Here is a 15,023-nt window from a genome sequence, read left to right as displayed (position 1 = left end):
CAGACAGTAATGACTGCCATCTCGTGGTTATGTCTGTATTCCATTTTGGCAAATGCAGTCCAACATAAGGCATCTCAGTACCATGACTACTGATGGGGTATGAAACAGATAGTGCCAATATAAATGGCATTTCAAAGTGACATTAGTGTGCAAGAAATGTCACAACATATATGCATTCTCTGCATGACGTTTAACTTTGAGTTCATCTTTTTCACACCAGCATTGGTTGTAGATCTAATACACACTATACATTGTCTCCATTTGTGTCATTAACCTGCCTGTCTCTGCACAGTACACCTGTATACATGCTATACATTGTCTCCATTTGTGTCATTAACCTGCCTGTCTTTGCACAGTGCACCTGTATACATGCTATACATTGTCTCCATTTGTGTGATTAACTTGCCTGTCTCTGAACAGTACACCTGTATACATGCTATACATTGTCTCCATTTGTGTCATTAACATGCCTGTCTCTGCACAGTACACCTGTATACATGCTATACATTGTCTCCATTTGTGTCATTAACCTGCCTGTCTCTGCACAGTACACCTGTATACATGCTATACATTGTCTCCATTTGTGTCATTAACATGCCTGTCTCTGCACAGTACACCTGTATACATGCTATACATTGTCTCCATTTGTGTCATTAACCTGCCTGTCTCTGCACAGCACACCTGTATACATGCTATACATTGTCTCCATTTGTGTCATTAACATGCCTGTCTCTGCACAGTACACCTGTATACATGCTATACATTGTCTCCATTTGTGTCATTAACCTGCCTGTCTCTGCACAGTACACCTGTATACATGCTATACATTGTCTCCATTTGTGTCATTAACCTGCCTGTCTCTGCACAGTACACCTGTATACATGCTATACATTGTCTCCATTTGTGTCATTAACCTGCCTGTCTCTGCACAGCTCACCTGTATACATGCTATACATTGTCTCCATTTGTGTCATTAACCTGCATGTCTCCGCACAGTACACCTGTATACATGCTATACATTGTCTCCATTTGTGTCATTAACCTGCCTGTCTCTGCACAGCACACCTGTATACATGCTATACATTGTCTCCATTTGTGTCATTAACCTGCCTGTCTCTGCACAGTACACCTGTATACATGCTATACATTGTATCCATTTGTGTCATTAACCTGCCTGTCTCTGCACAGTACACCTGTATATATGCTATGCATTGTCTCCATTTGTGTCATTAACCTGCCTGTCTCTGCACAGCTCACCTGTATACATGCTATACATTGTCTCCATTTGTGTCATTAACCTGCATGTCTCCGCACAGTACACCTGTATACATGCTATACATTGTCTCCATTTGTGTCATTAACCTGCCTGTTTCTGCACAGCACACCTGTATACATGCTATACATTGTCTCCATTTTTATCATCAACCTGTTTGTCCCTGGGCAGTGGACTGCACAGGTACTCACGCAGGTTTACAAGTCTAACTTGTACATTTAACTGTGGTCATAGCTGCAATGTGTAAAAGAGCAATTCAGAAACACCCATGGGTTGAGTCTTCATCTGCATAATCATCATGCTCTGAGGCTCAAACTTACGCAAAATAATCCCTGGCATCTGCGCAATCTAATTACAATTAAAACTGCTGCACCAGTGAGAATGTTTTTGAGAAGGAAGAACGCAGCATTTCTGACTTTGTGAGGTAAGACCTACTTTTTCCCCTAACATTTATCTTTTATCTTTGCAGATCTGTCTTCTGCAGGTGTTGTTGTTGTGTCTTTCAGCTTTTCCCAGTTAGGGATCGCCACAGCGGAACCCCAGTCTTCTAATGATTGGCAGTAGATTTTTACGTGCCGAGTTGCCAGCCCTGACGCACAACCTTCAATGAAGGTACGCCCATTCACGCATGTCTCCCCACAGAATACGCTCTAGCTGAGAATCGAAGAGGACAACATCTTACTGTGAGGTGACAACGCTACCGCAGCACCACCACTGCAGGTCTATGTTCACTTTTTGACTGGTACACCTGCAGAAGATCTGTCTTCTGCAGGTGTACCAGTCAAAAAGTGAACATACCTCTGAGCCTTTTAATGCAAGAAATCTGGACACAGCCTAAAATAATAGGAGACAAAGGTCTAAAAATAAGGACAGATTTTAAATTTGCTCATAAACTTAGTAAGTTGCTAGAATAACATGTTTTGTGTTAGCATGTATTTTATGAATGGTATAAAGTCTGAAATGCAAATATCTGTCATTATTTTTGCGATGTCAATCCTCAGTGATTTGCCAGAAAACCATACATTTTATATAAAAAAAACAAAAATAGGAGGCAAAAATCTGGACATTCTGTGAAAATCTGAACAGTTGAGAGTTATGAAGGTGAGGTGAACTAGGGTCAAACTGATTCTAATGAAGAACCAAGTCAGCATTTAAAGGTGCTACACAAACTGCTTTGAAGTGCTGTCTAATCATTTTGTCTAGTATAGAACAAGAAAGTAAGCAGGTGTCAAACAGTGCAGTCGGTTGTGTGATTATGAGCTCACCTTTAAGCAGAATGTGGACAGTTCATGTAAGACACGTTGGGAACAACAGAGCTGATCGTAACCTGTAGTACAGATGGTGGTGAGCACATACTCAGGGTACTGTGAATAGTTTTAAGGCTGCCTCTTATAACCTTGTCAGATAATCTAAACTGGTTCTGAAGCATGTATATTGTGGAGACACTATTACATGACTGCTTATTGTTGAGTAGAGGGTGGGCTGAGTGGGAAGCAATGACAGTGATCCTGATAGGCAGGGTCTTACTATAATATATTATTACTGACATCAGAACAACACAGCATGGATATGAGGTATAGATAGCGTGCTATCATACCCATCCTTACCTGTATATGTGCACAGTGTATTCTGTCTCTGTAGCATGATGCCTGTTAAAGGAATGGCATGTAAACGCAAGTTCTGCCACATGAAAAAGGAGATCTTGCTGCAGACTTTCCATCTCCTCAGTCAACTGATGTTCATTTAGGGCAATTGTACCCAGCCTTACCGTGGCTCTACATGGGTGGATAAAGACAATGACATAAATGACAAAAATGGCCAGGGCAGGAGGTCAGATTCTGGGCCACACACATAACTAGAGAGGTGCAAAGGCATGCTGTCCACCTTTCATGTAGTGTGAGATGACAGAAGATGACCTATTAGTCTAACCACCTTTACGTTAAGCAGAGGAGTTTCTTGCTTCTCTGTGTGGGAATCAGACCTGTCACTGTCCTGTAGTGGTGTGCTCCAAGAATCTCAACTGTAGATGTCCCATTTGTGATTGAAACTGAATGAAACCATGCCACCAGGTTTGAATGAACAAATCTCCATTATACCTATTTTAAAAACTAGTGCACATATTTGTAAAGTATTTTAGTTGTGACAAGTTGTTTTCCTGTTCACTGTTTACAATTCATCTTAACAGGTCTTTCCTTGTTTTTAGATGAAATTAGTTTAATTAGTGATCACATGCTTCTATTTAGGGTATTTATTCATTATACTAATTGTTTCAATTTGTTCTGAAGAAGTCCCAGTCTTCTAGGGATGAAAGCACTTAACTTTTTATGTGTAATAAAGTGTCTGGTTTTTACTTTTTGGTGTACCCTTATTTGGGACTTGACATCTATATTTTTGGTTCCTTGCTACAATTCTAAGCTTGTTTTATTTATTTGGTTCCGGTTTAGCTTGGTTGGGCTGCTCCATTTTACGAGTTCCGCCAAACTTTGTCTTTATGGTTCAGCTTTTCAGATGTCTCATACTCAAATCATATGAACTACAGGTCAGTATAATACAGCTTTGAGTGCCTGCATTTTGAAACTAACATGTATATTCTGCAGCTTTTCTGGTAAGCAGATATTTTATAAATGACATCATTTTTCAGTGGATCAGTGATACATTCGGGTCATGGCTCTTTCATCTATAGCTACAGTACATTTCTGATGTTGACATTCTTTGAAGGCACCATCATTTCTAGACATCTGGTGCTTACATAACAATCAGAGGCCATAGTTTGAACACATGCTCATTAATTAAAAGCCATAGATGTAATATTTAGCAGTTCTAACAGCGGCACAATAATCTAAAGTTGCATTGGTAATGATCAGCTAAGTCTAACACCTATTTGATAATAAAATGCACCTGTTCCATTGCATCTATTTGCTTTCATTTATTTCAATTTTAAATGAATTACTTCTCAGATCCAAATCCCAGTTATAGGTCTACTTTACGCGAAAGCGTAAAACTGCGAATACATATGGCTCAAACCATATGCATCGAAAGTGCAAGCTGTCGCAAACTGTAAATGGAAATCTCAGTTAAGTGGAGATTTTCATTTACTTCAATGTAGTGTGATCTCGGAGTTGGTATATTTAAGTAGCAGGGGGTGTGGGGGGTGCAGGGGGGGCTTGCCCCCCTGCCTACATCTTTTTTTTTCTGTGTATTTTTTCTTTATTAACTTTTGAACGTTTAAGAGTTAGATGCATATGTGTCGATCTTTATGCATTTGAACTTTTGAACATTCGAGTTAATAAAGTAGACCCCCCAGTTATATCCTTGTCTCAAAGTAGTTAGGACCAAGCAACAGAAACCTTAAAGGCAAAAAGAGAGAGAGAGAGATGTGACAATGTTAACAGACACATTTTTCATGAACAAGCTCTTCTAAATAAATAAAAATATCAATATTTTTATTTTTTTAAATGCAGGCAAGAGCTTCCAAATAAATATTTCCTATGTTGTGTGAAAGTGATGCAAATAACATTCAATATGCACAAAGATGTTTTGGCCAGGATCTATAAATCAACATTTCACATTTCTCATGATCTCTTAAGAGATGCTTACAATGACATTTAAGGATTAAACATTATAAAGTTACAAAGCTGCTAAGGTGTGTTTGAAAGAGTTGACTGCAAGCTTTTAACTATGCTGGTTTTCAATGTTACTGCATCAGAATAACAATATACATTTTCTATGACATAATTTGCTAAATAAGTACTAACATGAAGTCATCAGTCATGATGGAGCTAAGGTTTTAGCTGCAAAACCTTTGGGGAAAATACAATGCTAGCAACAATCTGAAACATAATAGCTCTTAAATCATTCGAGTTTGCAATGTGATACAGATAAGAACAATTCAAACATCAACACCCAGTCTCTCTCCATAATGTTTTAATCCCAAGTCTATCAAGGAGAGCTTTAGAACTAACTTACATGTCCTTGATATGTTGCACCATTTTTGTCCTTACTAATCCCATTGGAAGACTACTATTTTTTCATGTGCATAGTGCACTTTAAAGTTTTTTTCTTATTATTTTTGTTATAATATTTCACCTGCAGAATCTGCAACATACTGACAGCAATTCTTTTGTTCACCTCAGTTCTCAGAATGACCTATTTGAGATAACAATTCTAATATTAGGGTAGTATCATAGCTGGACTTTCCAGTGATGTCCAAGTATGTGATAATGTGTAAGTGGGTAATTTGAACATTCTTGAAAGAACGTTGTTGTAAGGGACAACCTTCTTTCTGATACCATTCGAATATTCTTGATTTTCAGGAAAGTCACCAATTTTGGCAAACAGTATAGGTTAGTTCCTTTTAAAATATACTATTTTGTGACAACAAAAGTATTTGTTGGGGGTGTCATATTTAATAAATAGTGCAAGACAATATTATAGTTACCTGTATATATTCCACATAAAATGAACAACAATACAAATCCATTGATCCTGTTAACATTCTAAGAGAATCTTATTTAGTACGTAAACAGTTCCTGTTTTTGTGCTTTTGTCTGTAATAATCTTTGGTTTGGTCTCTTTCTTTATGCCTGTTACCTTGAAGGGAAGTAAAACTCAGCTACATTATAATATATCATTTAAATGAAATACCAGACTGTTTTTCACATTCAACCAGTTTTCTATTGTTTGTACACCATATAACCTGTGCCTGCTTCATGCTGAAGTTTACCAGCTGTTGTTGTATAGCAGGAAAACAAACTTCATTCTGTACTGCTATTTCCTAACTCACTGTATTGCAGATATTTACTTTTCTCTCAAAACATTCTATTCAATTTTTTCTATCTTCAGTTTTCTAATAAGATCATCATTAGGTCCCTTTCGATTTGAGATGTAGTTTGTACCTCCATTCCATTCCACTATACTTTTTTTCATAGGAGGAGGTACCATCAGATTATTTCAGTACATTACAACTTGACCACAAAGTTATTCATGTGCATAACCACTTACCACTTACACAGCACATGACCACAAAGTTATTCATGTGCATAACCACTTACACAGCACATGACCACAAAATTATTCATGTGCATAACCACTTACACAGCACATGACCACAAAGTTATTCATGTGCATAACCACTTACATAGCACATGACCACAAAGTTATTCATGTGCATAACCACTTACACAGCACATGACCACAAAGTTATTCATATGCATAACCACTTACACAGCACATGACCACAAAGTTATTCATGTGCATAACCACTTACACAGCACATGACCACAAAGTTATTCATGTGCATAACCACTTAAACAGCATGACCACAAAGTTATTCATGTGCATAACCACTTACACAGCACATGACCACAAAGTTATTCATGTGCATAACCACTTACACAGCACATGACCACAAATTTATTCATGTGCATAACCACTTACACAGCAGTATTGATCTGTATATCACTTGGAACAGCTGCATGACCACCAGATTATTCATGTGCATTAAGACTTATACAGCAATATGACCACAAACTCATTTATATGAATTACCACTAACACAAAACATGCCCACTAAATTATAGGTTCATAGGTAGGTTCATAGGTAGGTACTAGGCTATTGGCCCTAGGGCCTATATAAGCCTAGTCAAAGGTACCCTGGCTTTTGCCACCCAAGAAAATTATTTTCCTGTGCCACTGTCGAGCAGAGCTACAGAGGTGATCCCTGGGGTGAATTTCCTATTTTCCATCCAATCATCAAGATTTTTCTTGAAGAGTGCTAATGAGGAGCTTTGTTTGATATAGATAGGTAGTTTATTCCAGAGTGTGGGAAGTCTCTGGGACAGTAATCTATCCCTCCAGCATGTTCTGTTTATTGTGGTGACAAGGTTTAGGTCCCTAGAGCGTGTAGCTCGTAGGGGTTGGGATTTCTTTAAGTGGAGCATGTCTAAAAGCACTGGGTTTGACATAGCTTTGTGTGTTAGGCAGAGATCGCCTCTGAGTAGGCGATATGCAATGGAGTAAAGCTGCAGTTTTTTTGAGATGGTCTGCATAGGGCATCTGTTTGAGGCCAGTAATCCTCTTTGTGAGGTATTTCTGTGGACTTTCCAGTTGTTGTAGATGTCTTGTGAGGTACATACCAAAAGGGGCATTGTACTCTATAATGGGTCTAATGAGTGATGAGTAGAGGGGAACAATGACCTCTTTTTTCCTGGATGAGAAACCTTTTGTGATGAGGTGTGCCACTCAGAAGGATTTCCTGACTACTGTGGCGATGTGATTATCAAAGGAGAGACTACTGTTTTCCCGCACATTACCAGTTACAAAGAAGCATGATCATCAAGTTATTCATGCACATTATGACCTACACAACACATGACCACCAAGTTATTCATGTGCATTACCATTTACCAGGCAGCATGGCCACCATGTAATTCCTGTGCATAACCACTTACACAGCAGCATGACCACAAGTTATTCATGTATATAACCACATATACAGCAGCATGGCCACCATGTAATTCACATGCATAACCACTTACACAGCAGCATGACCACAAGTTATTCATGTGCATAACCACTTACACAGCAGCACAGCCATCATGTAATTCACATGCATAACCACTTATGGACAGGATTAGGAATCAGTATATTAGAGGGCCAGCTCAGGTTGGACAGTTTGGAGACAAAGCAAGAGAGGCGAGATTGCATTGGTTTGGACATGTGCTGAGGAGGGATGCTGGGTATATTGGGAAAAGGATGCTAAGGATGGAGCTGCCAGGTAAGAGGAAAAGAGGAAGGCCTAAGATAAGGTTTATGGATGTGGTGAGAGAGGACATGCAGGTGGTTGGTGTGAAAGAGCATGATGCAGAGGACAGGAAGAAATGGAAACAGAAGATCTGCTGTGGCGACCCCTAATGGGAACAGCCAAAAGAAGATGATAATGAACCACTTACACAGCAGTATGACCACAAGTTATTTATGTGCATAACCATATACACAGCAGCATGACCACAAGTTATTCATGTGCATAACCACTTACACAGCAGCATGACCACAAGTTATTCATGTGCATAACCACTTACACAGCAGCATGGCCACCATGTAATTCACATGCATAACCACTTACACAGCAGCATGACCACAAGTTATTCATGTGCATAACCACTTACACAGCAGCATGACCACAAGTTATTCACGTGCATAATCACTTACACAGCAGCATGACCCCAAGTTATGCAATTGCCTTTCCCGTTACACAGCACCTACATTACCAAGTTACTCACTTGCATTAGCACTTACACAGCAGCAATAACATGAAATTATTTATCTCCTCAAGGAAGAGTAAACCTACCAGGTGGACAACTGCCATTAAAGGGCTTTACAATAAGAGGAAGACATTGCTGTCTAAGAGTAAAAGCGATCCCTAAACTGGGAACATTCCCTCCTCAGCTTAAACAAGAAAATAAGACTTCTTGTCAAGTCCTCCAAAGTTAACTACGAATACAAATAATCTTCCTCAACTAAGGACAACCATAAGGTGTTCTTTAGTTACAGCTGTAATCTAAAGGGTAAGGCCCAGATTTGTGCAGAACTGGTAGTTAATGATACCACATATAAAGAGCCTGTGGACATTGCTAACCTGTTAGCTGACAGATTCTGTGAAAATTTTACTCCCCTGTTCCTGCTTTACTTACCGTAAGACATCGCTAGCACATATCCTCTCTCTTGTATCTCTAAAGAGGAGGTTGTGAATGCCCTTTCTAATGTCAAAAACACAGCATCCATGGGACTTGATAACATTTCAGGCTGCGTCCTACATGGGCTCAAACAAGAATTAGCAATGCCATTGCATACTCTTTTCAGTCATAGTCTAAGCACTGGATTTATCCCAGCTGATTGGAAAAAGGTCACCATTATCCCCTTGGACAAAGTTGATGCTTCCACTGACCCTGGGAACTATTGACATATTAGCCTGACTAGCCTTATCTGCAAGGCCATGGAGAGAATCATCATGGACCTTATCAACAAAGATATTGGTAACCTCCAAACACTTGACTCTACTCAACTTGGATTTGCCGAAGGGAGATCATGCCTGTTAAACTTGATGGACTTCTTAGAGACAGTCACCAAGACCTTTGATGTGGGGAAATCTGTGCATACAGTCTACTAGACTTAGCCAAAGCTTTTGACACTACCTCCACTCAGGTATTATTGACAAACTCACCCAGCTATCAACCCGTATATCATTAGATGGGTCACTAACTGAATCACTGATAGAATACATATAGTCAAAATAGGGGAACCCACCTCCAACAGCAGACTTGTAACCAGTGGTGTTCCACATGGATCAGTCCTGGGACCCCTACTGTTTGGAATCTATTTCTCAGAAGTGCAAGTTAAAACTAAAGGTCTATGGCTGACAAAGTATGCTGATGGCTGTAAACAGGGTGCAGTCATAGAATCTCCAAACAATGGCAACATCCTGCAAGAGGATCTTACACAAACAAGTGAATGATGCCAAAGTCATGGCCTTAAACTCAGTGCAAAAAATGTATTATCATCCCTTTCAGTAAGACTGATGTTCCTGCTAACTAGCACATCAATAACAACACCCTATGTACACACTCAGTGGTGAGAGACCTGGCCATACAGGTTAACAACAAACTTACCTTTGATCACCATGTCTCCACATGCTAAGAAAGGCATTCTATATTGCTCATCTCATAAGTAAGGGAACTGCCTCCAGAACAAAAAGTTATAACCTCCATGTACTCTTCCCTCATCAGGCCAATAATTGAGTACAATGCCCCTTTTGGTATGTACCTTTCCAAGCATTGGCAGCAATTGGAGACACCACAAAGGTTCCTCACAAGGAAAATTCAAGGTCTTCAGCATCTGTCCTAGGAGGATCATCTGAAATCACTGTCACTTTATTCTGTTTTGTACTGACTACTTAGAGACAATCTCTGCCTGCCTTGCTTTATTGGAAATGCTGCATATCCATAAGTCAAATGGTACAGGGGGGTATTTGCTCTATTGGCCTTAACCTGGTATGTGACATTAATAGAACCTGCTGGAGGGACAGATTTGTCTCCCATAGGTTACCACACCTTTGGAACAGACTCCTGCTTCATGTCAAGCAGAGCACCACATTGGCCCTCTTCAAAAGCAATCTGGATGATTGGATGGGTGACCATTAATTCACCCCAGGGGGTTCCATCTATGTCCCTTTTAGACAGGGGTAATAGGTGCTGATTGTGGAAATAAGGGCAAAACTTGTCTAGGCTTGTAAACACCCTAGGGTCATTAGCCTAGTAACCTCCTATGCTCCTATGATCTGCATTAACACAGAGCAGCAAGGACACCAGCTTTTTAATGTACATTGCCACTTAGACAAAATATGACCACCAAGTTATTCACAAGGTTTAACACTTACACAGCAGTATGACCATCATGTTGTTTGACTGCATTATCCCTTACACACTAGCATTACTATCAAATCATTCATGTGCATTATCACTTACACAGCAGCATGACTAGCAAGTCATTTACGTATATTACTACTTACACAACACATGAACATACAGTTATTCACGTGCATTACCACTTACATAGCAGTATGACTACCATGATGTTTGACTGCATTATCCCTTACACACTAGCATTACTATCAAATCATTCATGTGTATTATCACTTACACAGCAGCATGACTAGCAAGTTATTTATGTATATTACTACTTACACAACACATGAACATACAGTTATTCACGTGCATTACACTTACATAGCAGTATGACCACCATGATGTTTGACTGCATTATCCCTTACACACTAGCATTACTATCAAATCATTCATGTGCATTATCACTTACACAGCAGCATGACTAGAAAGTTATTTACATATATTGCTACTTACACAACACATGACCACCAAGTTATTCATGTGCATTATCATTTACACAGCAATATGACCACTGTGTTGTTCAAATGCATTATCCCTTACACACTAGCATTACTATCAAATCATTCATGTGCATTAACACTTACACAGTAGCATGACTAGAAGATATTTACGTACATTACCACTTACACAACACATGAACACCAATTTATTTCTGTGTATTACCACTTAAACAGCAGCATGGCCCCAAGTGATTCACATACATTACAACTTACACAACACATGACCACTAAATTATTCATGTATATTCCCAGTTACACAGATTCATGACCACCAAGCTATTAATGTGCATTACTACTCATGCATCAGCATGACCACCATGTTATTCATATACATTACAACTTACACAGCTGCATGACCACAAAATGATTTATCTGCATGTCTGCATTCATATCAGTTTTAGCACCAAGTTATTCATATTCATTACCACTTACATAAATCATGACCTCCAAGTTACTAACATGCATTACCATTAACACAGCAGGGTGACTACCAAGTTATTCATGTGCATTATCACTTCCACAGTAGCATGACCATCAAGGTATTCATGTGCATAACCACTTGCACATCAGCATGACCATCAAGTTATTCTTGTGCATAACCACTTGCACAACAGCATGACCACCCAAGTTATTCATGTGCATAACCAATTACACAGCAGCATGACCACAATTTATTCATGTGCATAACCACTTATACAGCAGCATGACCACCAAGTTATTCATGTGCATAAGCACTTACACAGCAGCATGACCACCACGTTATTCATGTGTATAACAACTTACACAGCAGTATGACCACTGATTTATTCACCTACAGTACCACTTATGCAGCACATGAAAATGTATGTATTCCTGTGTATTATCATTGACACAGCAGCATGGTGATCAAGTTATTCATGTGCATTACGATTACGACAACACATGACCACCAAGATATTCATGATCATTATGCCTTAGACCAACAAGTTATTCACTTACACAATGCATTTTTGTCTGTGATTGATAGAGCTGCTTTCTGATAGCTGCTCCTTTTTGTTTTCTGTTTTAAGAAACCTGCTTGGCTTGATGTTTTTGTTCTATGTGAGAGGTGGACACTTAAATTATCTAGGCTGCACATTTCACGCATTTGTTTTCATTATTTAAATTGACTCTTGAGTAATATTTAAATACTAAGTGAAATTCTGAGCCTCTGTCTTTGTCTGAAAAGATTTGAAGCCTGCATAAACTAAAGCACTGCTAGTGATTGCCTGCTAGATGAGGAACCCTATATTTTTTGACTGTGACTTGCTTATAGAACTGCTTTCTGATACCTGTTCCATTTTGTTTTCTGTTTTAAGAAATCTGCTTGGCCTGGTATTTTTGTTCCATGTGAGAGGTGGACACAAATTATCTGGGCTGCACATTTCACATTTTTTTCCATTGGTTAAATTGCCTCTTGAGAGGAACTTACATGCTCAGTGAAATTATTGGCCTTTGTCTTTTTCTGAAAAGATTTGAAACCTGTATAAACTAAAGCACTACTGGTGATTTCCTACTGTGTTTCCCACCGTCTCTCCCTTTTGTTGATCTGCCTTTTAAATCTGGTGATTTTAAGCTGCCCACTCCTACTGTAAATTGAACTTAATACAATCCTCCCTTTCTAGACTGGTATCCTGAATTATTTATTTGCCTTTCCTTGTGCTTATATTGAAAAAGTGCATTTTGCTCCCACTGTCTGTTCTACTTGATCTAACTTCATTATCTGCCCATCTGTTGGATAAAGTAGTGTATTTTTGCATAGTAACAAACAATTGTTTTTATATCAAAAGAGGTCAATGGATTTTTCATTTGGTACATTGGGAAGTAGCCTGGTCTGTTTAGGTTAGGGAAAACACTTGAGATTTTTGAATGTAATCTTATTGACTGGAGGGCTTCTTAATCATCTTATCTTGTTTTTTTAGTACATTCATAAATTCTGTACAGTTGAGTGGCTCTTGGCTCATTTATTCAAATGGTGACATTTTGTACCATTTAAGTTTGTTTGTGGTAGCATTTCACTCTGCACACTCCTTTACTGTGTTTTTATTAGGAGGATTGGGATTATTCATCTAGATACAGCAGGTGTTTACCTAGTCTATCTGAGCTGGGAACCACACAACAGGGCTCTAAGTATTTTTTGCACTTCTCTGCACTTGATTTACACTTTTCCAATACCTAGATAGCATAGACTAGATTGAGACCTGCTGAATCTAGCCTTCTGTTGATACACTTGAGCACTAAACCAGCCATCTTATATTAAGAAGGGCTCCCCTACACCCTTGTGGCAGACGAGCGGGTATCCAGCCTTGTCTGAGATGGAATTGCTGGAGGAAAGTTCATTGTGTGCTTTCCTATGGGTAGATTACCTTATAAGTGTTAATTTCACCTGTATTTAAGCCTCATGTTTGTGCGTTGCAACAACCATGCATCAGGGGTTAGCGGTGCCCTGTATAGATGCCAACACCTTGAAACTCAGTTTTTCCCTAGACAGTGGAACCCTCTCAAGCTTCTTTACTGCACTACAGGCACACTGAGCAGCATTGCTACACTTATCATCCATATCCTTCAATAGAATGTTGTCTCTTTTGGCTTTTCCCGGTTAGGGGTTGACACAGCAGAACTCCGGTCCGCTAATGATTGGCAGTAGATTTTTACAACAGGAGTTGCTGGCTCTGATGCACAACCTTCAAGGAAGGTATGCCCATTCATGCATGTCTCCACACAGAAGACGCTCTAGCTGAGAATCGAACAGGACAATGTCTTACTGTGAGGTGACAATGCTATCGCAGCACCACCACCGCAGTATAGCCTTCAATAGAACAGGCTGGCTGGTGAAATGATGGGAAGCTGCCCATCCATTATAGCAGATATTTACTGTATGTACCATTAGGGAAGGGAGTGGGCTAGTTTGACCTGTTTTTGTGCTACAACTAATAAAGGTGCTTATTATATAGCCTTCAATAGAATAAGCACCTTTATTAGTCGTAGCACAAAAACTGGTTAAACTAGCCCACTCCCTTCCCTAATGGTACATACGGTAAATATCTGCTATAATGGAAGGGCAGTTTCCCATCATTTCACCAGCCAGCCTGATTGACATGGGCATCCTGAGGCAATGTAGTTACTGCCTCATGTATTCTGACAACTACTTACTCCTAAAACAAACAAATACCCTATGTGAAATACAACGAAATTGGAATCAATTCTCTCAAGTCACAGCAAACTGGACATCAAACAAGTTGTCAGTGTAGATCAGAGTGTGTGATGTACCCTTAAGAATCATTCCAGTCAGTTGGCACATGTCTATGAGTACTAAGCACATGCAAGCAAGACTGCCATTTTGAGTGAGCAACCAGAGTGAAAGTACGTATGTGTGTAGCAGTCGGTCTGTTAGTTAGTTCATTTAAGTTTAATGTTCCAGTACTCCATCTGTATGTGTTTGTGCGTAATAAACAACATAAACGAATACCCAAGCTTCATTGTCTTATTTGAATACACAAGATGAGTAAAATGATGTCAGAATGGGATATGAAGTCAAAACCATGAGGTGCACAATCAGTAATTGAGGAATATACATGAGTGGATTATTACAAGCTGAAACTACTCACAAACAGGTCAGAAACAAATTTCCAGGTATTAAAACTTGCTTAAATGATTTTTTACTCAAAGAATATAAAATGAAGCATTCAAAATGCTCAGAACAAATTTCTAATTAAATGAAATGTTTGAAATGGCTACATATTGAAAAAATATTCAAAATAATTAGAAAAA

Source organism: Protopterus annectens, chromosome 5.part0, assembly GCF_019279795.1.
Source record: "Protopterus annectens isolate FY-2018-M chromosome 5.part0, PAN1.0, whole genome shotgun sequence".
NCBI classification, from domain to species: Eukaryota; Metazoa; Chordata; order Ceratodontiformes; family Protopteridae; genus Protopterus; species Protopterus annectens.
Note: the sequence above shows the minus strand (reverse complement) of the source record.